Source organism: Trichosurus vulpecula, chromosome 4 (assembly GCF_011100635.1).
Source record: "Trichosurus vulpecula isolate mTriVul1 chromosome 4, mTriVul1.pri, whole genome shotgun sequence".
Taxonomy (NCBI): Eukaryota; Metazoa; Chordata; class Mammalia; order Diprotodontia; family Phalangeridae; genus Trichosurus; species Trichosurus vulpecula.
Genome location: NC_050576.1, coordinates 243,345,333 through 243,372,142, shown reverse-complemented (window position 1 = coordinate 243,372,142; position 26,810 = coordinate 243,345,333).

The window sequence follows — 26,810 nt, the reverse complement described above, 5'->3', positions numbered from 1 at the left end:
AAACTGAGGGTCCAGTAGGCTATGGCTTGCTCAATTTAAACTGAAGATAATTACACTTTACAGGGCATGGTTGGGTAGGTCTTGGAGGGCCATGGGATTGTGTAGAGACCTGGCCTTAAAGCCAGAAAGACCTGAGTTCAAGGACCACCTCTTATGCACACAGGTCTTGTGACCATGGGCCAATCACTTAACCTTGCCATGCTCTAGGCAATTCTCTAAGATGAAGAGATGTTGACCTCAGTGGGAGGAGTTCCCTCACCTGGGAGTTCCTTCTGCCAAAAATCACAGTTCTAGTTTCTCTACCCTCTCTCTTATAGTTTGCCAGAAATTTCTTTGAAAACGGATATGGTCAAGGAACATCGAGTCTGAGAAATGGAAGAGTGGAATGAATTCTGGACTGAGATGGGGGAGAAGTTGTCTCCAGCATCACTGAAAACCAGAATCTTAGCTAAGCCCTTTCAACTCTCAGCCTCAGTTTCTCACCTATAAAATGGCAGAGTTGGAAGAGAGGGCATCTGATGTCTTTTTTTAAACCTTCTACATTCCACGGTTCTCTGAATCTAGTGTAAGAGGAAGATGGAAACGTGTACTCTGCATCTTGAAGTGAATTCCCTGCCCTGATTTAATGCCAGTGACTGAAAGATTCCTTACTCCTGATGGTTTGCTTCCCTTTCGGGGTTAGCACTGAGTCCCTGGGGAAAGTGAGTTGTACCACTTTCCTTTTCTTCTTCTGATACCAAGCAAAGCTCTCCATTAATTAATGTCCAGAAATGCAGTTCATCATAGCCTTGGCCACTCAGTTTTCTCTTCATTACTGCATTAAGAGCTTGGTGGCCTCTCCTTCCCACTCTGCAACTTTTGGCAGGAACAGACTCAGAGGGTGTGAGTGAGATCTTTCTCTAAAAGTATTCCTAGTTGCCTATGTTTGTCCAGCTGATCTGACAATTGCAAGATTTTTCCATCGCTGCAAAAGTCATGTCTGCTAAGCTGTCTGGGTATCTTGGTGAAGTAGTGGGAAGGGTATTGGCCTGAGCAAACCAGGGGATCTAGGATTTGGTCCCAGAGATGCCACTATCTTATGACCTTGTTGTGGCTTACTGGCCATTCTGATTTGCTTGTGGGATGAAACTAATCATTGGGGACATATATGACTAGAAACAGAGGCATGGGATGAGAGGCAGGGATATTAGCTGAAGTGGCTGGAATTCACAAATTGGTAGGACACCTAGAGGAAACCTCCAGCAACTTGACTATGAGTTGATTCTTTAAAAAAAAATACCTGGACAAGAGTTCAATAGAACGAGTATAACAAGTTATGATTGACAGTGATAGATGGGGTCCCAAAACTAATTAGACCCAGGGCTGTCCAAAATACAGCCTGCAGTACGATTTTATGTGGCCCGCCTCGGGGTTTTAATTTCAGGAGTGAAAAAATAAAATAACGATTTGCATGGAATGAGTATTAGATTTTTAAATTCTATCACTAATAAATAATCTTGTTGATGTTTATTTTCTTTGGTGTTAAGCAGTATTAAGGACAGAACATATCGCATGGAATTTTCAATTGATCTGTGGGATGCGTTTGTCTGTATGATGCAGACTAGTCAGTTTTCACCTAACTTTATACTGTTGTGTTGTTGCTTTGTTGTTTTGTGTTCACTTTCGCGCTTTGTGCCTTGCCTGTTGTATTGATGATGCGCGTTCCCCCACTTTCTATTAGTGTACTGTATTTTTTTTTATTCTGAGTGTGGCCCTCAAATAATTATTTTATTTTAATGCAGCCCTAAGATAACCTAAGGTTGGACAGCCCTGAATTAGACCACAGATCCATGGATATTGTCTGTTAGATTCTATTATGCGATAAGTAAAAAAAAAAATAGGATACATTTTTACTTAGATTGTAAAAGATTTTTTTGAGGGATGGTGGTAGTATTTCCTATGTCAATGATTGACATAGAAACTCTTAATTCAGGGTAACAGCTGGTCTTAACTGATACTCTTAAAGAAGGTGAGGGTTCAGTGACAGGGCCCCAAAGCCAGCATCAGTGTCTGAACTTTGAACAAAGGCCTCCAAGTACAGCAATGTAGCTACTACATTGTATTGCCTTGGAAAGAATAGCAGGCCCTTTCCCTTTATTCTCCCTGGTTTTTTTCCTTAATATCCTTGACAATATTATTTTGATACATATATCCAAGGGTTTTGTTCAATCCAATAGATGCAAGACAAGAAATATCTAAATGCCTGCTGCATGTGGAATGCTTTGGTAGGCCTTGGGAAACATAGTTTAGGTGCAATATAGAGTACCTGCCCTCGTGAAGCTTATGCTCTAGAAATAATAGCTCTTATTTTCCCAAACGCTTTGAGGTTTATCAAGCACTTTCCATGCAATAAAACAACCCACAATGAAAGTGGATAGTACAAGCATCATTATCCTCATTTTACAAAGTAGTGAATGATTCATCCAGGGTTGTGCAGCAAGTAAATATGTTAGGGGTATTTGAACCTACATCTCTTGAGTGCAAGGTCAATCTTCTTTGCCCTATCCCACACTGCCTCTCTAATCAGGAATCTACCAAAAGATTGTATGAGAAACAACCATCCCCGATATGATGTTATGAAATTCCATCTTTTTAGGATTATAGGTTATAAACTTGTAAGGTTTGCTGGTCAGTCAGTTGGTTGAAAAACTTTTCTCAAGTGCTAGGGATACAAAGAAATGATTTATTTCATTCTGGAATTATATAGACTAAATTCAATTAAATTCAGGAAATCACTTGACCACACAAGGCTGAGCCAACCATCTAAAGAAAGCCCCACTCATTTCTCTCTGCATCCATAATCTGGCAAGTAGAAGTTCTGGAAAGGGTACATGCCCTCTTCTTTCCAGAGCTTTCCCAGTCACAAAAGAGCAAATCAGGACAGTTATTAAAGCTGACGTGATTTCTTCATAACGATAAAATACTGTACCTTGCCCTGAGTTCTGTGGACAGGTGATAAAGCCCAAAATGAACGGTGATAGGAAGACTCGATGAATCTTTTCAGCGTTATCTCTGGTCTCCTCCCCCCAGAATCTTGGGTGCATTGTTCTGGGGAATCAGTAGCCAGCCACCTCGCACTGGGCTGGGATTAGCCTCGGGCACCGAACGTGGCAGAGATTGCGATGCCGCTGTTTTTCACACTCTTAGCAAATGTTAATTTCTCTCGGTCCTCTGTGACTCACAGAGTCTCATGATTAGTGTTAAAGAAGGATTATTCATGGGAGCTGATGAGATGTTTTGGCATTCTCCTCAGTTTCTTTGGAAGGTGTTTGTTTTTCTTTTTGGCTACAGGAGAAGAACTCTGCTCCATAAAGCCATAGACCCCCAGCTGCCCGGAGCATTTGTCTGGCCCGTGGTCTGATGGGACTCGGTGATGCCGCTGCGTGAGTGTCACCCGAGCAGCCTGACAGAAACACGGGAAACATCATCCTGCTTTTGGGGGAAACCGTGTGCATTTTTGGCCATAAAATATTTGGTAAAGAAAACACCTGAATGAAATATTTTAGCAGAGATATTTACATAAGCCACGCAAAGCACATCTGGAGAGAAAGTTTTTGAATATATTGGCCTTAAGGCACAGGGCATCGGTCTCATATTGGAGATTTATTAGAGAAGCAGAGTAGCCTATCAGAAAGAACGCTGAACTGGGAGGGAGAAGATGTGGCTTCAGATTCCCTCTGGGCCATACCCTACTTGTGTGACCTTGGGCAAATCATTTCATTTCCCCGGGCCTCAGTTTCCACATCTGTAAAATGAGAATATTGACTAGATGGCCTCTGAAATCCCTTCTATCCCTACACAGATGATCCTATGACCAGGGCTGGAGTCTTGCGTATGCCACATCCTCACTGGGAGATCTTAATAAGTCACAACTTCTCCAAAGGCCAATTTTCTCCTTCATCAGAAAGGAATAATTGAGCATTCATATGTCACTTGAGCCTCAGAAATGAGGTCAACAGTATCATTATTATGCCCATTTTACAGAGGAAGAAACTGAGGCTTAGAGATATTAAGTCATTGGCCCACACAGTGTGTCAGTGTCTGAGGGGAAATTCTCACCCAGGTCCTTCAGACTCCAAGCCCAGAACTCTATCCTCTGTCTTTAGACTTCATGAGATAACAGATTTTGAAAGTACTTATAACCTGAAAGCATCGTACAACTGTAGGCCCTTCCTAGGATTCTTTCACTTGCCCCATCGTTCCACAATTTGTTTATAATGCCATGGTCAAAAGATAAGATTAAGATTAAGGGGGAAAGAGAGAAGAGAGAGAGAGAGAGAGAGAGACAGAGAGAGAGAGAGAGAGAGAGAGAGAGAGAGAGACAGAGACAGAGAGACAGAGAGAGAGCAGAGACAGAGACACAGAGAGAGACAGAGACAGAGAGACAGAGACAGATAGACTGTGTACCTTTAGATGCTTGTGTTTGATCCACAGACCAAATAAGTGAAGCCCTTTCTAAAATAATTTTTCTAGGTCATGAGATGGTAAAACAGGGATAGAAGAAAGTCATTTTGGGGTTTTCTTGTGTTCTTTTTGGTGTGCTTCGTTGTACAAAAGTTCTCCTGAGAGGAGGATCTTTCATTTTGGCTTCCTGACTATCTTCTCAGGACTTAGAAAGAAAATAACTTTGCCAAACATTTTTATGGCTTCTTATTCTTTTGGAAAATGAAAATGGAAACCAACCAAGTTCCTTTTAATAAGGCATTTAAATTTAATTATTTCTGATTAAATTTCCCCCCCAATGGGGTTGAGGAGTCTTAGAAGAGGAACACTTTACCACATCGTTGATTTAAGTTTGTATAGGAATTCACATTTTTTAAATAAAAATTTTACAAGGTCACTTTCCACTAAGAGTAGACTTTCTTTCCTGACTTTTAGAATCTTTTGGACAGAGAAAGCCTTTTCATTTGAGCTACAGAGAACTAGGAACAATTCTGGTTGCAAGATGTCACTGACTCCCTTCGTACTTGGTTCTGAGCTAAGTACTGTACCCATTTTTCTTTTTCATTAACTGTAGAGAAGCCCTGAATTCCTTTGGCAAATGGTAATGGGACACCATGCCCAAAAGGACAGGATCTCCTGACAGTAGCCTGCATTGTTTGGTAAATTTTATTTGCCCATGAAATCAATGTTCTCTGTAATACTTTTAAAAAATATTTCAAAGTCATACTAGAGGAGAAAGAAGACTGGACTTAGGAGGAGGCCTGGGTGTTATGATTGCTTAGATCATATTTGCAGTGACAAATTTCATTTTGAAGATGGAGCCACACCTTGATTCTGGTCCCACATCAATTCTGTTAACTTATCAAATGTCAAGGAAGCAGGAATAGAAAGATGCACTGTATTTTTAGAGAGCTTTTCTTATTTGAGGACAGATATTACAAACTCTCCATTTTACAGATGGGGCACTGGATAGGAAATGACAAGGACTGAACTGGGTGAGGGGAAGAGTTGGGAAAGCAACACGGGCCTCCCTCATCGCCATTCATTATAAAGAGGCTGGGGTGTATAGACAGTGCAATCAATGAAAACAGGCCTCGTAAGCTGCCAGAGACCATGTCAAAGAGATGCCCAAACAAAACTGTGCTTTCATTCTATGTACAAGAGGGGAAAGCTGATTGACCCAAAACATTTGATATTTCTAAAACCACTCAACAAAAAGAGCCCAGTCTTTTTCCCCCCAAGTTCTCTGAAACGATTAGGAAACAAATTAATGCAAATATAATTCAATGTAAAGTCCCATCTTAGCATAGTTGCTTTGTTGTGGTCCCCATTCTGATGGCCATTGTTTGGAGCCAGTTCCGCACTTGGCCATTGGGGTTCTGGGATTTCATTCCAATCTCAGAGAGACGTATTGATGGCAGAGTGATGTATCCTTATGTTCACAGGAAATAAAGGTGGGGAAAAAGTATTGTGGGTATCTGAAAGCTCTATGGCTCGAAGGCAAATTAGGCCCCAGATCTCATTGCATTCATGGTGCCAATGACATTGAATGACAATAAGAAAGTAAATCGTGTGAATCTGTTATCCTACAATGTATTCTACAAATGTGCTAGAATTAGTGTTCCCTTTATCAAAGGATGGAGGACAATTTTTTAAAAAAATGATTCTATACTTCTGTTTGTCTGTCTTCCCATTTTCATCACAATGACAGATTTTAAATTTTTTTATTATCAGAAGGGCCATGCTGGGATGTATCTTCTATTTCATGAATCCATGAAGTTTGGTCACTAATGTTCAAAGGATCTTTGCCATGGTCAAGGAAAAAGAAATGTTTTTTCAAGAGGAATGCTGAGTCTGCTAGAAACATGTGAGCTCTGCCTGGAGGGCTGAAAAAGAGTTACCCAAATGACGTATTTTTGATGGTAGAGTGAAGTTACCTACAGGACCAGTATTCTGAAAAGGAAACGATATTAGGTATTGCTTTGTGTCATAGGAAGTTGTTTCACTTAGGTCCTAAACAGGGTGGAACCATAGATGCAGGTCAGTTGGGGAAAAGTAGACCCAGGATAAGGCAAGATTTGAAAATTTAACCCCCCCACCCCCCGCAAAAGCAGGAACACAATCGGACTTCTTGAAAAAGTAGATCTGGAAGGAATCGTAGGTGCCACCAATTCCGATGCCTTCAGGTAGTTTCTCTTTAGAGCTTCAGCCATTAAAGGAAAACAAAACCATTATTACTTACACACGCATAAAGTTACAACAGAGCAGAATTTGAAAGGGGGAGAAGGAGAGAGAGAGAAAGAGAGAGAGAGAGAGAGAGAGAGAGAGAGAGACAGAGAGAGAGAGAGACAGAGAGAGAGAGAGAGAAGAGAAGAGAAGAGAAGAGAAGAGAAGAAGAGAGAAGAAGAGAGGAGAGAGAAAAGAGAGAGAAGAGAAAAAGAAATAAAGAGAAGAGAGAGAGGAGAGAGAGAAGAGAGAGAGAAAGAAGGGGAAACAGAGAGAGAGAGAGAGAGAGAGAGAGAGAGAGAGAGAGAGAGAGAGAGAGAGAGAGAGAATTCTTTGTAAAAGTCTGTTTTCCTTCATGGGTGCATTCTCAAAAGAGTGTAACTGTCCACTAGAGGCTTTGAGCTTTCCCACATGTGACTTGATATCACAAAATAAATATCTCTGTGCTATGAAGATAGGAATTTCATATCATTAAAAATGTGAATTTGTTTTAAAAAAAGACCATGAAAAATGTTCAAATGTTCCCTTCCATGTCTCTGGATGTCTTGCCCCAGGACACATACACTAGGCATACTTACCCAGTAACCACGTTCCTGACAGTCAAAATACTTTCCCATGTATTCTTTCATTTGGAACTTCTCAGTCCTTTCCTGCTAGAAACATCCCAGGCCTTTTTCAGTTTCAGGACTATTGACTCTCCTTTTTGGGTTCCTTTTTATTATGCATTAATTCCAGGCCTCTGCGGTATGAGAAATTTTAGGAGCAGGAAGGGGCTGTCTGGCTCAGTGGGCCCGGGCTGCTATTTAGTCTGGCAGCTTCTCACCTTCCATGTCCACTGCTTATTCTGCCTCTGTGGTGTTGACATTCCCTGCTCACTGTACAGATTACACGTTGGGAGTGTTAATTCTTTTATTGGGTTAAAGTTTAAAGGTATTCATCGGTCAGGGAACAGTCTTCCCTTTGATGGTAGACTAGGTCCTTTGCTGGGGTATCTGTCAGTTCTATGCCATGCTTGGAGCTTTCCCTTTTATTTCTGGTACTTTCTGGACAACGAAGATCCCATGATGCTTTGTGGCATAGGGAGATGATTTGTACTTCTTGGAGACAGATTCTGCTCTCTGAAGATATACAGGATTTTCCTCTCCTTTTTTTGCAGAGATGAGGGACTATTGGTATGGAATATTGCATATGCTATTGTCAGATGTAGTTAATATGCTGGTTGGTTTTATTGTTTCCCTCTTAAAATCTGTGTTACAATGGTTAGATTGCTGGGTAGCGGAGAGGGGAGAGTTATATTCAGAAACAAGGCATGGTGGATAGAGAGTTGGCCTTGAATCAAGAAATATTTGGGTTCAAGTCTCTCCTCTGACACATTCTGGCTATGTGACCCTGGACAGGTCATATAACTTGTCACAATTCTATGCTTCTCTGTAACAACATCAGTTACAGAGGCAGTGCCAACCTTCATTGGCATAGGGAGAGTCTTCCCCTGGGAAATGGAATCATAAGTCCAATCTTAAAAAGATAGAAAATTGATATTCGGGACATTGGAATATCACCAAGTTGAGTGGAATGATGACAACCCCACTCTTGTCTTTTCTTTGATTTTACTCGTGGCCACAGTTTCTGCATCTGCATTTCCCTCCGACATCATCTGTGTCTAATCCATTGGAAAGGGGCTGCCCAAATTTGGATTAGATGTATCCTTGACATAAAGGCCAATATGGGCTAACCAACAGAGAATTACTCTCTTCAGGTCCATATCTTGAGAAGCAGTATGACGTGGTGGAGAGAACACTGGACATAAAGTCAGGAAAGTTCCAATGCCACCTTAGTCACCTATTAGCTATACGATCCTAGGCAAGTTGATTTCCTTCTCTGAGACTCAGTTTCTTCATCTGTAAAATGGGAGTGATAATGATAGCCCCTGCCTCACAGGGCTATTGTGAGAATCAAGTAAGATGGTATAACTAAAGCACTTCAAAGACATTAGAGTGCCATGTTAGTTATTATTACTGGGCATGAGAACCAAGAGTGATTGTGATTAGAATTTTACGTGGTACAAACACCTTGACTCAAGAGCACTACCATCCAAGCTACTTTGCTAGCACAGAGGCAGCTAGGTGATATAAGGTCCAGCTTTAAATCCTGCCTTAGACATTTATTGGCTATTGGATGCTGAGCAAATTGCGTTACCTCTCTGCCTCAGTTTTATCATCTGTAAAATCGGGAGGATATTATCTTCTAAAGGATTATCTCAACTAAGATAGCCTATGTAAGCTATGCAAACCTTAAAACACTAGATTATTATTATTTTATACACAACTGTAAGAATTATATGTACTCCAGTGTTTCAAAACATCTGCTCCTTCATCAGCATGGAGGCTCCCCCAACCTATGGAGATCACAACTTCTCCATGTCTTAATACATGGCCAACATACATTTCTGTGCCCCCCTCACCTTCAGTAGTCACCGGTTTTCCAGCCTTTTGGGTATGGAGGCATCTCCCAACTGAGTGGGGGAAAGTCTTCAGATTAGAGATACATTGTCCATTTCTAGACTTCTGTTCAAAGCCTTTTCAGCTTGACAACTGCCAGTATTTGTCTTCCATTGGCATAGCTTTGAGAATCAAGGCTCAAACCTAAGTCACAATGAAGAAAAGTCAGGCAAATGATGGCGAATCATGATTAAAGATTTTCCAAGATGTTAAAATACTTTGTCTCATTGGATCAGAATAGGACTTTAGTGGAAAAATATACTATATGTAATTAATACCTACATGTGCTTAAACTATAGCTATTTATGGTTCTTACTCTGCATATGGATATACAACAATTCATTGATGCTGGGAGATGATGTTGAGTTCGGAATTACTTGGCTGTTTCAGAGACTAGTAGATAACTATCATCCTGAATGTAAGTCAACCACCAGTGGGGACCTGGCTGAAGTGCCATTGTTGGACACATCTTCCATCTTGGTGTAGGAGAGTTAAAAAAAAAGTAAAGTAGGATTCCCATTTATTGCACAAATGAAATCAAGGGCATAGGGCTGCAGTCAAGTTTTAGTGTGTTTATATACCTTTTCTCCAATATTTATAACACTTAAGTTTAAAAGCTTTTAACTTTCCTTGAATAATATTATGTCATAAACTAGTAGGAGAGTTGCAGAGGAACTGGAGAAGGTACATTTATTGTTTTATCCTAAGCTGGATTAATGTTATTGACTGAGATTAATGATTACCAATAGTAATAACCATTTCAATTCAATTCATTCTAATTTACCACTCCAAATTTTCATTAAATATTTATAAGTGCAAGCAATAGGCCCTCTAGTGGCACGAAGACAAGATAAATAATAGCGTGTGTCCTCAAGAAGCTTACATTTGCTGGGGTCAGAGAGGTATATCCATATATGTCAACAGAATAAATATATGCTTGATCATTTGAGAGTGATGAGACCACACAGTAGGTGTAAAATAAACAATTTGTGACTATGTTGACCTTGAGGTATCAGGAAAGGCTTCCCTTTGAAGGTGAAAGGAAGCTAGGAGAAATAAGAGCGAGAAGGTGAGGGGAAGTATGTTCTTGGTCTATGATACAACCTGAGCAAAGACATAGAGCCTTCTCAGCTTGAGAATGGCCAGTATTTGTCTTCCAATGAGAAAGATGCATGGGAGAGACTGCAAGTAGGTCAGTAAAAATCATTTATAGAACACATTAATATTTTTAAAATGCTTTGCTCAGAAAAGAATCAGTGAGATATCTAGCCCCAATTGGTTTCTCCATTTAACAGAAGAAGGAAATCAGAGAACAAAGTGATTTTCTCAGAGTCACATGATGAGTAACTCAAAGACTTCGAAGGTCTCTTACCTCTAAGTCCAGAACTCTTTCTTGTATACTCCATCGCCTTTATTAGACTATAAGCCCCATGAGGGCAGGGACTGCATATTATCTAAGTTTAACACCTGCTACAATATTTTGTACACAGTAGATGCTGCATCTGTAGAAGCAGGAATTTACCACACAGATGAAAACACATCTGGATCAAAAGAACCCTCAACAACAATAAACCAACAAAGACTCCCAGACACCTTGTTCCAGCCCTGCCTTAGTGCTGGGGGAGATTCAGAGATTAAACAGTTTAAATCCCCCTCCCTCCTCTCCCAGGAAACTTACAGTCTAAGGGTGGTGACATGAGCAAAAGCCAGTGTGTTCTCTGCATCATTGGAGGAACTCAGTCAAGAAAACGGCAGATCCATGTGAATGTTGGAGTAGAAACTGGAGATATATACAAGAGGCAACTTGGTTAGCGTAGTAGGTAGAAGGCTGTGTACTTGGAATCAGCAAAAACTGGGTTTAAATCCTGCCTCTGACACTTCCAATGGTATGAACAGAGGCACTTGTAACCTCTCAGGAAACCCTCTAAGACTCCACATTAAATATGGGTTGTTACTTGCATTATTAGAGGAACTTCCCACACTTCCAAAATTAGAGGTCAATCAGAGGCCCTGGTATAATGTGAATATTCTGTATGTGGGAATGTAGGAAAGGAGGGAACCAAACATTTATATAGCGCTTACTGTGTGCTGGGCACTGTCTTAAGTGCTTTACAAAGGGAGGGAGGTGCAATTATTATCTCCTTTTTACAGCTGAGTAAACTGAGGTGAAGTGATTTGACCAGGGTCACACAGCTAGTCAATATCTAAGGTGGGATTTGAACTCAGGTCTTCCTGACTCCAGGAACAGTGTGTCACCTAACTGCCTCTAGCTGCATTTAGAAATATGATGTAAATTAGACCACAGTAGTATGAGAAGAATACAAAGTACTAAGAGATCAGAGGAAGCGGGGAGAGATCACTTCCAAATGGACAATTCATTCACTTGGCCAACATTTATTGAGCTCCTACTGCGTGCAAGTCAACATCCTGGGTACTATCATTGCATCATGGATAGAAATTGGTATGGGATCTGTCGTTTGATTAGTATAAGAGCTTCTGGATGAGCAAAATCTTCCCACTAATGCAGTTCCCCTGCACTTAGTCTTGGAGTGTTGTCTAGAGGGCCAGCCACCTCAAACAAAACCCTCCAGTGTAGCCTGAACCAAGTTCAAATGTAGTTGAGAAATGTTTAACAAAATAAATATACAATTCAACATAGATAATGCTAATTTGTGGTTTTCTGAGTCAACGTATAGCCCACAAGTATTCATTGCTATTTGTGTTGGACACCACTGGCCCAGAGCACTGAGGGGTTAAATGTCTTGTCCAGAGACCCAGACAATTCAGCTGAAGTGAGAGTTGAACCCGGGTTTTATTGGCTTCAAGGCCAGCTCTCTGCCCACTACTCCACACTCTCCTTCATTGGAGGATGAGGAGATTATTAAAGGTCATCGTGACTTTTCCCATCCTGCCATTGTCAACCCAGCCCATTTGCTCAATAGATGATTCCAGTGTGTGTATATGGAAAGCCCGAGGGTTGGCATCCTCAGAATTTATCACCAGGTCTGACCAAGAGCAGGTGCTTGACGGATACACGTTGAATGATTGATACACAGCTGGTGTGAAAGGTTGGTTTATCACAAGGAAAATCCACATAACCTAGACACGTAACTGGACAACTTCATGTCCCCTTGCCCCCTAGCAAGGCCAACAGAGGTCCCATTATGTAAACTATAAGATCAGTTGGCTAAAAGAGATCAGAGTTCTAAAGCTGAAAGGGAACTCAGATACTACTTAGTCCAAGCCTTTTATTTGACGGATGAAGAAATTGAGACTCAGGGGAACTGATTTTCTGAAAGTCAGCCAAGGAAGAGTAAGAGGTAGGATTAGAACGCAGGTCCTCTCTCGAATCCACACTCTGTTTACTATTCTGTGCTGCCTCCTTGAGGGTTCTGATAAACAGCAGGCTGGCTGCCTTTCTCTTTAGAAGGTTTTGATTTGATGGTTTCTAATTCCACGCAGGAAGTTTCAATTTTATTTAACTAGTCTTAGAAGATCTATCTTGTCATCATTTTTGTCCTTTTAAGGACCTGTTCCACTCATGGTGATCCCTTTGAAGAAGGAAAGGAAACCTACCAAAAAGAGAATGCGTGCATCCGGGGAGCACTCTCCTTTCAGGAGAGGACACTGGCAAAGACGGCAGGGAGGACCCGAGGCCATTGTCTTGGTTCTTAGAGAACCCAGGAGGCTGTCCCTCTGTGGCCTAACTCTGGGTGTTCATTAAAAATTCATTAAGGGCTAAATCATGGAATAGGACAATGGGTCGGCAGGGAGAGAGCTGGTCATATCCGAGCAGCCCTGCTTTCTAGGTGGGGGTGGGGCTCTGTCAGGCAAACAAGGGGGGCTCCCAGGTTTCCTTAGGAGGCTTTTGTGAGCTTCTGGGGCTGGATTAGAATAATCAGTGGCCTTGGGAAATTCACACGGTTTTGGTGAAGCCGTGATCCATCATCATCCATCATAGCTGTGCCCTGGTTGACTGGTGAGCCAAACGCGAGGCAGCCCTCAGCATCCAAGGGGTGTTTCCCCTTCCATGAGTGCCCTGTAGTCTGCAGGATAGGCCAGGCGTGGAAGAACCTGGGAGTGGGGGGTAGGAGACAGCTTCAGATGCAGGCCCTCTGTATTTCTCACATAGGACAGCGGACAAGTCTGCCCTTTGAAACTCCTGGGGGCTTGCCCTCATAGCCATGGAGGAGGTAGAGAGAAGATCCAGGGACTTTAAGAGAGGCCAGGACTCTGCTTGAGCTCCATGTAAGGAATTTGTAATCTTCTTGAATGTGGTTGGGAGAAGGGCTGGGGCTTGCTGAATTCTTCTTTCTTTCTATGAGGTCCAAAAAGTAAAATCTCTGTTTTCCGTCCTGGATTTGGTTAGAGGGAATGCGTGTTATCATTCCAAGCAGAGAGATTATGTATGTGTGTATCTATATGTGTGTATGTATGCATTATGCACACATGTATGTAATGTGTTGACACATATGTATTAACCCACCAAACAACACTCATTCTATTTCTTAAGCTTTTTCTGGTTATTCCTGGATTGAGGTTAGAGGGGACCTCAGACACTGCCTCTTCCCTTTCCCATTTTACAGATGAGGAGACTGAGACCCAGCTCATCTCTATTGAGAGGAAATGCAGTTTTCAATCACAAACAAGAATTAGGAAGAAGACGGATTCTATACTGTCTAGAAAGAGCTCTGGATTTGGAGTCATGAAACACTGATCCAAATCCTTGTCACAGGATTCCCATCTCCCCAGCTACCACAGACTCACTCTCTAATCACCCCCCCTTCCCTGAATGAACTTTCCTTCTGGCCCCCAATAGGTAATCAGGCTCCCTGACAGGTAACTTTTACCCCTTTTTGCCTGGAACCAGCCTCAATGTCCCTGCTACATCTGGTAATTTCCTCACTTGCCCCCAAAGTGGGGACCTTTCCAGTGTCCCATTGTCTGTGGTCTTTCCCATTAGACAGGGAGCTCCATAAAGGTGGCCACTGTCTTGCTTATTTTTGTTTTTATCCTCAGTACTTAACACAGTGCTTAGAACGTAGGAAGGGTTTAATACGTGCTCTATACAGGGTGTTCCTAAAGTCTGGACACATAGGCAAAAATGCACATTTTTAAGAAATGAAATGAATGAAATTTTCAGCAACATTTTATTTAATTGGAATATTAACAAATAACATCTTCAATATGATCTCTATTGTTTGTGATGCAAAGGTTGATGCATTTTGCAAGATTCACATGAACTTGATGCAATAACTCCACATTGCCATCAATTTTAGCACATTTACTCTTTATGCATTCAATCAAGTGTGTTGCATTTGTGATTTTCATTGAGTATACTTTCTCCTTTAGCATACTCCAGAAAAAGAAGTCAAGGGGGCTAAGGTCTGTTAATATTCCAAATATTTCAAAATATGCATTTTTGCCTATGTGTCCAGACTTTAGGGAATCCTCTGTTTCTCTCTCTACATCTTCTGTCATCTTTTCTCTCTCTCATCTCTCTCTCTATAACCTAATTAAGCATACAGGTGCTTCATAAATGCATTTTTGGCTGTCTTTATTATCTATCCATCATCTAGCTATCTCTCTGGCATTTACCAAGTGCTTAATGAATGTTTGCTAACTATCATCTGTTTATATCTATCTATCTATCTATCTATCTATCTATCTATCTATCTATCTATCTATCTGTCTGTCTGTCTACCTGTTCATCTATCTATCCATCCATCCATCTGTTCCTCCATTCATCCATCTGTCTGTTGGTCTATGTTGGTCTGTCTGTCCATCCATCTATCTGCCTATCTATCTATCTATCTATCTATCCATCCATCTATCTATCTATATATCTATCTATCTATCTATCTATCTATCTATCTATCTATCTACCTACCTGTCTGTTTGTCCATCCATCTGTCTGTCTATCTATCCATCCATCCATCCATCCATCCATCCATCTATCTATCGTCTCTCTATGTTAGACTAGGGATTCAAACCCAGGTCATAGGATCACGGATTAAAACTTAAATCATAGAGCCCATTGAGGTCAATCCCATGTTTTAAAGATGAGGAAACTGTTAAGTAACCTTTCCAGGGTCATGCAGCTAGTAAGTATCCAAGGCAGGATTTGAACCCAAGTCTTCCTGACTTGGTCCAGTGCCCTATCCACTACCTCATTCTACCACTCTTTTGATTCTATGACCTGAGGCAAATCATGGAATCTCTTTGTACCTCAGTTTCTTCATCTGTAAAGCTAGGATCAGAATATTTGTATTCCAGTACCTATGTCATGGAGCTGTCATGAATGTCAAAGGAGGGAAGGCATGGAAGGGACCATGCACATGTTGTTATCTGTAGGAACCTTTTCATTTCAATGTGGTATCCAAGCATATCTTAGAGAGTCCTGCCTGGGGCTGAGTAATTCAGTGCCAACAGAACCATCTCTGAAGAGTTCAGCTCCTTGATCATTGTCAGGAAGGGCTACTGTGCTCTCTATGACTTTCCCCTTTCCCCTAGGCAAGTGGGGAGACAAGAAAGGCATCTCGGATATGGATCCTTTTACATTACCGGACCATTGATCATAGAATCCTACACTGGTAGGTTTGGAATGTACTTTAGAGATTCTCCAGCCTATTATTTTTATTTTTATAAAATAAATGAAAAAGTGACTCGTTCATTGACTCATATCTAGTTGGTGTCAGGACTAGGACTAGAACCCATGGCTCCTTCCATTACACCAAAAACTGGCTTATGTTTCCAAGACTGAAACAAAATCAGCGTGGATCTAAGGAAATCAGGCAATCAGTCTACATTTGTTTTGGGCTTTTAAATTTTGTTTTGGAATCCATATTTGTGGCACATACTCAATTCAATTCAATGGTTTTAAAATACCAGTTATATAAAAAACTTGGTACTGTCCCTTGGAAAGTTAAAAAGGAGACAGAGTTCTTGTCCTCGAGCAGCTTATAGTCAATTAGGCAAGGGGGGGGTGGGAGGGCGTTTGCTACAAAGTATTTTTCCTCAGTGAAAACAGGGTGGTAGTTGCTAAGAGGGAAAGGGATCACACTGAAAAATGGGTAGGTTTGTTGTTAGTCTTGCAAGCCAGATAGAAATCACACAGATAAATGGTTTTTTGAATTGGTTTTAAAATAAGCTAGATTGTATCTTAAAGAGGGAGCCAGGGATGGCATAGAGGCTTGAGATCCTGACATGATCAGTTGAAGGAACTGCATCTGTGTAGCCTGGAAGAGAAGACTGAGGTGGTACATGATAGCTTTCTTTAGGTATATGAAGACTTTCAGGTCAGCAAGGAAGCAAACTTTTTATGCTTGGTTCGAGAAGGCAGAATCAGTAGCCATGGGTAGAAGTTGTAGATATTGATTTAATATGAAAAAACCATAACCAAATCCCCAAAGCATCTCGAATCATTTCTCAACAATCAGCTGATCAACTTAAATAGGGCTAGTTACAGAGGTAGTAGATTCCCTCCTGGAGGATCTCAAACAAAGGCTACCTGTTGAGACTGCCTTCAAGAAGGCATTTGCTTGAGTTATGGGTTTGTGTAGATAGCCTCAGATGTCCTTTCTAATTTGGAGCTCTCATGCTTCTGTAATTTATTATGGTGAGCAGATGCTTAGCTTTTTCTAAATCTTACGAAAATCATACCAGGAAGTTGTCTCAAATTTTAAATTATTCCCAGGCAAGAGTCTATGCTTCTTATTCACTTAGTCTATAGGGCGAGGACAGTTTATCTTGGTTCTGAATGTCTTTCCTTCTGGTTCTTCTCTGCTTACTTCTCTTCCTGACCCCTCTGAGAATGTCTTTCTTGGGCTTGCTCTCTTCTTCCCAATGAGCATCCTTCACTCATCCACTGCCCCCTCCCCCCTCCATCCTTCTCCCTCTCCCCTAAATTTACTTTCCTTGGTTCCCACTTACCAACCTGATATAAGCAAAGATAAAGTATTAGTTGCTGGTTCTCCCCCCACCAACCAAGGACCTTGTACTTACATTTTTGTATTTACTTCTCTGTTAACAAGCTGCTCCACTTCCCAGCAAAAGAGAAGGTCACTGAGGGTAAGGATTGTTTAATTGTTGTTGTATTCTCAGTTTCTAGCATTTGTAAGATGAAAGAACAGGACTGGATCCTATGAGATGCTTAATACATATTGGTTGAATTGAATTAATATTATCCTGCCCTGGTTTACTTGCATTTTAAAAGTAGACCCTTGGAAGTAGCGCTGAAGAAACATCTCTGACAGTGGGAATTTGAGGTGTAGTGGCAAACTAGCAGAGATCTTTGTTGGGTAGGTGAGGGTTTTGTTTTTGTTTTTTTTTAGCAGTGCCCCTAAAATTATACAGTGGAGGAGGTTATTTGGGTTCCACAAAGCTAATCCTGCATTCTGTTCTTGCTACCCCCCTTCTCTAATGGTAAAGAGAATCCGGACAGATCCGGCGGGAGCTGGCATTTTGACTGAGCAGAACAAACAGAAGACTTAGAGGATATTTAGTAGCAGAAGCTGGGGCCCACCTGTGATCTCAGGAGGATACTTGTAGGAAATGCTCTCAATGTAGAACAAACAGATTTCCAGTTCAAAACTGTCTCTGACAGCCCCAGTGTGATGTTCTGGGGTTTGCTTCCTGCCTAATGTGCTAATAGGCTTTCTGAGATTTGGGGATCCATCCTAGATATCACCTTAAATCTGATTTCTGGTTTCATTCTTAAAAAGAATCTTTCCATCTCTTAAACACCATGTTCTTTGGCTGTTGGAGGGGACTACAGGAGTGGACGTAAGTCATGAGATTGTTTGGTTGGTGAATCCCAAACAGCTTCTTGTAATGGGAGAATCTGGTAGCTGACATATCTCAGGGGGCAACATGTTTTAAATCAGAAGGGGTCCGCATTTTACCCTGTTTTTCCATCTGTATGCATGCAGCATTCTCGGTCATTCCAGACCCATCTGAGAGCATTGAAATCGAAAACAGGAGTCACTCTCAAATTTCACCTTGATTTAATCCATCACCGAGACATACTGGCTTTTCACTGCATATATGAAAAAAACCAACAGCAGGACATTTAAACAAAGTGACACAGATCACCATCAGATCAAGCAAAGATGACAGCTCCATCAAACAAACGTATGTGGAGAATTTCCACAGGGCAGCTCACACAGCAGCCAAACCCAATTTGTTTAGTATACATAAGTTAGCTGCTTAGAAACATTCACAGTACTGCTTGCCAGATGATGACTTTCCTAGGTAAACATCCATTTAGCAGCATATACCCATCCATGAAAGTGTTAGCGTGATTTTGATCTATTCTCTTGGACTCTTGAAAATATGACTTCATTCCATTGGCAGCCAAGTACCAAACCCACACATGCACCATTTAGGCTGAGGGAGAAAAAAAAGCAGCTATACACTTATTTCAAAATGTAATATAACCATCCAAAAGGTAGGTGAAACTCCATAAAATTGACAGGCCATTTCACTCTTCTGACAAGCAATAAACCAAGCATCATTAAAATGGATGTCAAATTATAAGGCAGAGAAGCATCAGGGAAAAAACCTACCCTACGCTATATATCTGAAATGGGATGTATAGTATTTGTCTGACATTTTCCCGCACTCCAGGCCTTGCTTAGCCTAAGCTCAGAGCTCCTCCAGTGGGGATGTTGACGGTGTTCGGACTGTGGAATCAGGTCCCAACTGAGAAAGAGCATTTGGCTCCTTCAAAGGGGGCATTTTGTTACTTGTCAACTTCTTCCATTCAGAGGCTAATTTTTTAAAATGGTGTCATTGTAAAAGAATGGGATAATATGTTGGAGCACATTTCAGATAGGCCAAAAGAAAGAGTATAAAATGTTGACAAAATCACTTCCGAGAGTAATTTACAAACCCAGCCCTAGCACTTACTCACTTCTGGGAAACCCAGTATGAATTGTGGGGAAGTTCAGGTCAGGGCTCTAGATGGTTAGCCAAATGCTTCTTTTGGATTTTTGCCATCTAGAGAGACCCTCCCTCCCTCCCTCCTTTCCTTCCTTCCTTCCTTCCTTCCTTCCTTCCTTCCTCTGTTCCTCCCTTCCTTCCCTCCTTCTTTCCTTCCTTCCCTCCTTTCCTCCTCCCTCACTTCTTCTGTTCTTCCCTTCCCCCATCCCTCCTTTTCTTCTTTCCTTCTTCCCTCCCTCCATTAATATACACTCTGTATCTAGGCATTGCATAATCAATGGCCATCTCACTTTCTTCCTACCACAAAAGTGTTTCTATGTCTTTTTTATGTATTAGACCCCCCCAACCCTTTCTGTTTTTGGCTTCCTCATAGAATAAGGATATGACCTTGCAGGAACTTCAATTTGGTTGTAGAATGGGCCTGGGATAAGGGAAGAGGTGCTATGGACAAAAGTATCTATTGAAAATTAGGCTAGATGCAAGAACAGTCCTGTGCCCACATGTTTTTTGCAAGTCTCAGGAAGGTCAATTTCACACAGCCCCAAGAATACTAAAGTCATCTCCAAGTTATTGGGATGAACCAGGAGCTCTCAAACATTGATGGATCACTCTTTGCTAGCAGTTCACTAGAATTATGTAGGCTCTCCAAAGTCAACAGCCTGGAAGAAAATGATATGAGACTTGGAACAAAGCATGGAATGTTAGGTTAGTAACTGACTCGCTTCACAGTAAAGACATCAATTAATATTCATAAAATGTCTAGGGGACTGATCTGGTAATGGTACAATATAAACGGACTCTCTCACAGATGCCAATTTGATCTTCTCCCCCACTTCCACCCCCATGTTCTCCTCTTAAGAATCCTGGCTACTCTTCATTCTTGCATAATGGGGTCATAAGAGAATATGGGATAGGTCCTCCTGACTGTGAAGCTCCTGAACCTCATAAGACTCATGGTTATTATATCTGCAGTGATGATGTGTGCATTTATGCCTGACGAGTCTATCCTTTTTTGAAGTGCTTTTAAATGGGTGCCAGCTGTTTTGTTTCTCATTTTTTCACATCTCGGGGCAGAAGCTACTCGTCAGAATAAAGGGAGAATCCAGTGCTTTATCCAGGGAACACTGGAAGAGATATTGACCTGGTCTAAGGTTTCTTCTCCTTCTTGATCCTAACCTTAAATGGCTGATTGGACTTAATTTAATCCAATGTAGTTTGTTATCCGTTGGCAAGCACTCTTTTTCTACTTTTTTTTACTGTAATGCATATGAAGAATTTTGTTAACTTTATATTGCATAAATGTCAAGTATCATTATTTTTATAATAATTTTTATAAGCCTTTATCCCAATCTGTTTTTTTTTCGACCATTTTGTTTCCTATTGTTTGTCTTGCCTAAGATGTTTTCTGTCCATTCTAAATTAATCTGCCTACTGTGTAGTTCTGGAAAGAACTTGTTAGTCATTGCATTCACCTTTGCTTTCAATTTTGCTATCAAACACTTATATTTAGTGTTGGAATAAACACTCGTCCTTATTTGACTCTGGTTGTCTTCTCAGAGGTAGAAGTAACCTTAGAAGGTATCTAATTAACTCATACTGCCCATGAATGAGTACTCATTACAACAGACTGGACAAGCAACCATCCAGCCTTTGTTTGGAGACCACCGGTGAGAGAGAACTTTTCACTTTCCAGGGCAACCAATTCCACGGCAGGATAGCTTGGATTGTTAGGAAATCTTTCCTGACACCAAAGCTATATTTGTTGTCGGGAAAGATTAACTAACAATTCCAAGTTAGCTTTGTTTCTTTGCCGTTATACCCTGTTCTCTGGGGACACGTTGAAAAAGACATCTCATCCGACTTTCACGTATGACACGCCCCTTCGGAGGCTAGTTGTTGTTTTCGAGTTTTGAGGGCTATCATGCGGAGGAAAGAGGAAGCTTGTTGCAGAGGCCCTAGGGGGTAGAACCAGGAGAGGCCTGGAAGTTGGCAAATTTAGGCTCCCAGTCAGGAAAATCTTCCTAGCAATTAGAGCTATTAAGAAGTGCGATCAGCAGCTCAGGAGAGTGGATTCTCCCTCCTTGGAGGTTTTAAAAAAAAGTGGTTGGCCACATGTTGGTTATGTTATCATCAGGATTCCTTTCATTTGGACGCTGGACAAGTTGACCTCTGAGGTCCTTTCCAGTTCTCAAATTAGATGTGATTCTGCGGTGCTCGCAGACGGCTGTAAAGCCTCACTCGAATCTTCTCTTCCTCAGGCTCAAGTCTCAAGTCAAGTCAAGGCAGCAAGCATTTATTAAGCACCTACTATGCGTCAGTTATTGTACTAAGTGTATCTCCAGTTCCTTCAAATGATACTCATATAGTTGATTTCAGGATCCTTCAATATTCTGTCTCCTGTCGTCCGGAGGCTCCCTTTTATGCGTGTGCTTCCTTAAATGTGCCGCCAACAACCAACTCTACAAGATGCTTCCGAGTGTGGTCTGACCAGGGCAGAATCCAGTAGGACTCTTACCTCCCTAGTCCTGGACACCTTATATAGCTTTAATGTTGCCTAGGATTGTATTTTTGGATACATAACACACTCTTGATTCATGCTGAGCTTCAGTCCCCTGAAACTCCCAGATATTTTACAGAAAAATTGCTGTCTGCCCATGTTTCTTTCATCTTTCCTACAAAGTGGATTTTTTGAACCCATGTGAGACTTTAGAAATATTTAATATTTATTCTAAATATTTAGAAATATTTAGAAATATGTCATCTTACTTAATTTGGCCCAGCGTTCTAGCCCATCAAGATCATTTTGACTCTTGACTCTGGTGTCAAGTATGTTAACTAACTAACTAACTAACTCTCTCTCTCTCCCCCCACCCCTCCACCTCTTTGTGATATCTGCAAATATGGTAAGCCATTGATCTCTTTGTCCAAGTCATTAATAAAATTGTTAGATAGTGCAGGATCAAACTCATATTGCTGGGGGCATTCTCCTACTGGTTGCCTTCCAATATGACATCGTTCATGACTCCTCTTTTGGTCCAGCTACCAAGCAGTTTTGGACCCACTTAGTTATGCTGTCATCTAACCCGCGTCTTTCCACCTTGTCCACAAAGACCATATGCAATTTATTTATGAATTGATTCCGAGTCTATTTGTTAATAGATTCAGGAAGTTTGTGATAGGAGAGTGAAGGAAAACAAATCAGCCCTTTTCATTCCTTTGGTCTACTTTCACTACGTGAATGTACTAGACGTGAGTATTTGCTTGAGCTATCCTCTAGAACCTGAATATTTTATTCTCAGGGCAGCTATTATGACAGTTCTGACCTCTTGGAAGACCTCCAGACCGGGACTTGGCTGGGTTGATTCAGGATGGCCAGAGGGTCTTTTAGCTATCCCAGCTTGTCATGAGTGACAGGTTACTGATTCCAGTCTGGTCCTCATCCTAGGGATTCCAGAAGCTTCAGGACTTTTGAAGTCATATATTAGAGTGGGGAAGGGAGCCATCTGGTTGCTCTCCTGCAAGGATCACCAAATCGCTCAGCACCATTTCCAGGAGCAAGCACTTTAGTGTAGAACAAAGCGGGGGGGGGGTGGGGGGGTGGGGGTGGGAACATTGCTGTAATAACTCACTTTCTCAGTATCTTGTTTTCCTGTGAACTTGCATGGATATGTCTAAGATTCATTATAACTAAAATGTAGAGTTAATAAAATCATGAACAGTGTCTGCCAGGAGGTCCTAGCCAGTGGGCGCAGTGTGTAGAGGTCTGGTCTTGGAGCCAGGCACACTTGGTTTTGAATCCCTAATGACAGTCTAGTGACTAAACCTCTCTGGATCTTCATTTCTTAATCTTTAAATAAGGATAATACTTCCTGAAGCATCCACCTCCCCGGATGGTTGTGAGGCTCAAATGAGCTAATCTGTGCAAAACTCCTGGCCCCCATACGTGTCATTTATGATTTTCATTGTAATGTCAGTATAAGCTCTGGGTTTTGCTTATATTTTCTCCCCCATCAGAGATACAACACTGGAGAAGTCATGAGCATATAGTATGAGACTGTTAGAGATTGTAGCTTTGCAAAATAAATGAAAAACTCAAAGCAGCATTCCTCCTCTGTGTGGGTTTTGTGGGCATGATTCCTAACACCAGCAGCTACCTTGTAGAACATAAGCTTATTGCCCTGTGAGGGCATGTGCAGCTAGAATCTAGCTCTCAGGTGAGACGTGAGATGCAGTAGGATCATAATATAAGGGAGATATGGTCAGTTTGATGTTTCTACTTTTTAGCAATGTTTATGCATTAGACAGCAAGGCAGTCTGGTAGAGAACATGCTGTGTTGAACTAAGATTGGGAAGAGCTGGTTTCAAATCTTGCCTCTGGCTCATTTTAGCTTTATCTTCAAGGGTAAGTGTCCCCACTCATGAGCTTCAGGCACATCTTTTAAGGCTCTATATGATACACGGATAGCTGGAGAGAGCTCTGACATGAAATAAACTCCATGACTCCTTGGTGTATTTATTAAACACCTTCATCTTGAGCATTTTGAAACAACATTTTTCCTCACTTGGAAATCGCATATCACTGGAATTCTGAGGTCTCAAAGAAGTTGCTAACTTCATTGTTAACCAGAATGAGGTCTTGACTTGTCAGTTTTTCAAATGAACAGAATTGGCAGTGAAATGATATTTTCAATCAAGGAGACTTGGTCTGACCTTTGTTGCTTGAGAGTCATGGGATTTTCGATCCTCTCACATTTTCCATGTTGACTCACTTGGACTTTGGATGTGCTGAGTTCATGACACTGTCAGGATTCATGATGTCTTCATTCAAGATCTGGAATTTCTTGGTTAGGTTTTTTTTATCATGCCTTTCCTTTGAAGAGCTAAAGAAGCATCTTTTTTTTCCGAAAAAAAATCAGCCCTAAGAACCTGAACTGTGCAAAGTTACTCTGATAGCTTGCCTTTAGCCAATCATTCTCATTTAACCTTTCATGCTCAGAGCCAGGGGATCTGAGCTTTGAAGTCAAATATGGAAATAACCCTCTACTAGGAACTGAATGAAGACACCAAAGAGCTAATCTTAAGATAACAGTAATAATTCATTTAAAAAAACCCACAACAACTTTTCAATACACAAGTCTGTGACCTGGGAAATTTTTCTTTCCAAGAGAGTTCATTGGATTCCATTATATTTAGATAAGTACATCTATTTTGCAGAACCCCAGACTACTAGATACTGCCATGTTAAATATCTCCTGTGGCTTCCTGTACTCATCAGGGGTGTGGACCTCCCTCTGTTTTCTCATTATGCCAAATAATGAAATGTGGAAATCATTCTAATCCTTCTTTCTGCTTCTGCTGTACCTCTGCAAAAATGATAAACTCAATCCAATTAAAAGTCATTACCTCTACAAGGCTGAACTGCTATTGGTAACCTTTGTTTTAAAATGTACTCCATTATCTGCCTTCATCAGGAGGTTGGAGGCTCAGGCATCTTCTACTTTGGGTTGTTTTGGTTTTTTTTCCTCTCCTCAGAAAAAGATGCACATGATTTCCAAGTTAGAACCCTTAGAGTACGTACTGCCAACATCACTGACTGGGCAATTAGCAGCTGGTGCTTTGTGTTAGCAGCAGTATCTTTTCATGCAATAGGATGTCTGAGCCAGGAGAGCCCCTAGAGGTCATTTAGTCCAAACCAGTCATTGTACACAAGGGGAAACTGAGGTGCAGGGAAGTGGAGTGGCATCCTTAGTGTTACACAGGTAGGTGGCAGAGCCCAGGCTAGAATTTAGACCAGTGCCCTGGATGTTATGCCATTTGGTCTCTAAGTAAATCTTATCTCTACAATTATATTGTCATCTTCTTCAGGGTAGGGTTTGTTTACTTGTTCATTTATTCGTTTATCTATGCAACTCTCTCTCTCTCTTCTCTCTCTCTCCTCTCTCTCTCTCCTCTCTCTCTCTCCTCTCTCTTTCTTTGTTTCTTTCTCGTCTCTCTCGCTCTCTCTCTCTCTCTCTCTCTCTCTCTCTCTTTCTCTCTCTCTGTCTCTCTGTCTCTCTCTCTCTCTCTATCTCTGTCTCTCTGTCTCTCTGCCTCTCTGCCTCTCTCTCTCTCTCTCTCTCTCTCTCTCTCTGTGTCTCTCTCTCCCTTTCTCTCTCCCCCTCTTCCCCCCTCTCTCTCCCTCTTCCTCTCCCTCCCTCCTCTGCAGTGGCTAGCACAGTGTTTTGAGAAAAATAATAATGTTGGCCACATTTATATAACCCTTTAAGATTTACAAAACTATTTACATCCACTCTCTCATGTGGCTCTCACAACTACCTTATCAGGTAGGTAGGTAGGTAGGTAGGTACTATTATCGTCCCCATTTTAGAGATGAGGAAATCAAGGCTGAAGGGGATGGAGTGACTTGTCCAGGGTCATATAGCCAGTAAATTCTGAGGTGGTCTAGTACAATATGCTGCCTAGGAGTACAGTAGTTGGTGATTGAATTATTGATTGTGAAAAGCAGTGGTCAAGGTGCACTAGTATTAACGAGTATAAAAGTTGAACTATAGATGTTACCACAGCAAAAAAGAAATGTTTCTTAGCGTAGGAATCTCTGTAGGTTTGGATCCTTCTCAGAGTCCCTGGCTCCCCACTAGGCTCAGCTCAGGGGATACCTTCTATGAGAAGGTTTTGTTTTTTTCAATTCTTCTAATAGCAAGTGTTTTCTTCCTCCTCAAAGGACCACGTGCATGCTTCTCCAATGATATGTTGGATCATCCCAGCAGCATGTGAGCTCCTTGAGCGCAGGAATCATTTTTTATTTGGTCATTGTAATTCCAAGTACTCAGCGCAGGGCCTTGTAAACAATAGGAGATTAATTACCGTTTATTGGATGGGCTCAAACAAAGCTGATTTCTGCTTTATCCAGATTTTCAACATATTCCCAACAATGGCTGATATATTTAAACTTCCCACATCTAAACTCTATCCTAATCCTGGTGCAGCAGAATGATTGAATTCAACGGTTTAGCTAGTCCCTAGAGTCTGAAAGACCTGAGTTCGAATCTTGTCTCTGATACAGTGTAGATAACTGTAGGCAATTAAATTCACTTTATTATGGTTCCCACTATTCCCTAGACTTATGTAATAAGTCATAGGGTTGGTGTGATCTGCGCTGGTAGTCCCACAAAAGGCAAAGTGTGGTTCCTACCCTCAGGGACCTTACATTCTAATGAGAGAGAGAGAGACAGAGAGAGACAGAGAGAGAGACAGAGAGACAGACAGACAGAGAGAGAGACGGACAGAGACAGAGACAGAGACAGACAGATAGACAGAGACAGAGAGTCAAAGAGACAGAAACAGAGAGAATAGGCATTTTAGGCCTGGGGACAATCAACAACAATGAATGGAGCCTCGATTTGTAGCATTACCAATTTCCAAGGTGTAAATGCTCAAACTGAAAATTGAACAATCAGCCAAGCTGGGCCTAGTGGAGAGATAAAGTGTTTTATTTTATGAATAGCTGGACTGCAGAGTCTGTAGGGCCTGGAGCCAGGAAGACTCATCTCCCAGAGTTCAAATCCGGCCTCAGACACTTACTAGTTATGTGACCCTGGGCAAGTCATTGAACCCTGTTTGCCTCAGTTTCCTCATCTGTAAAATGAGCTGGAGAAGGAAATG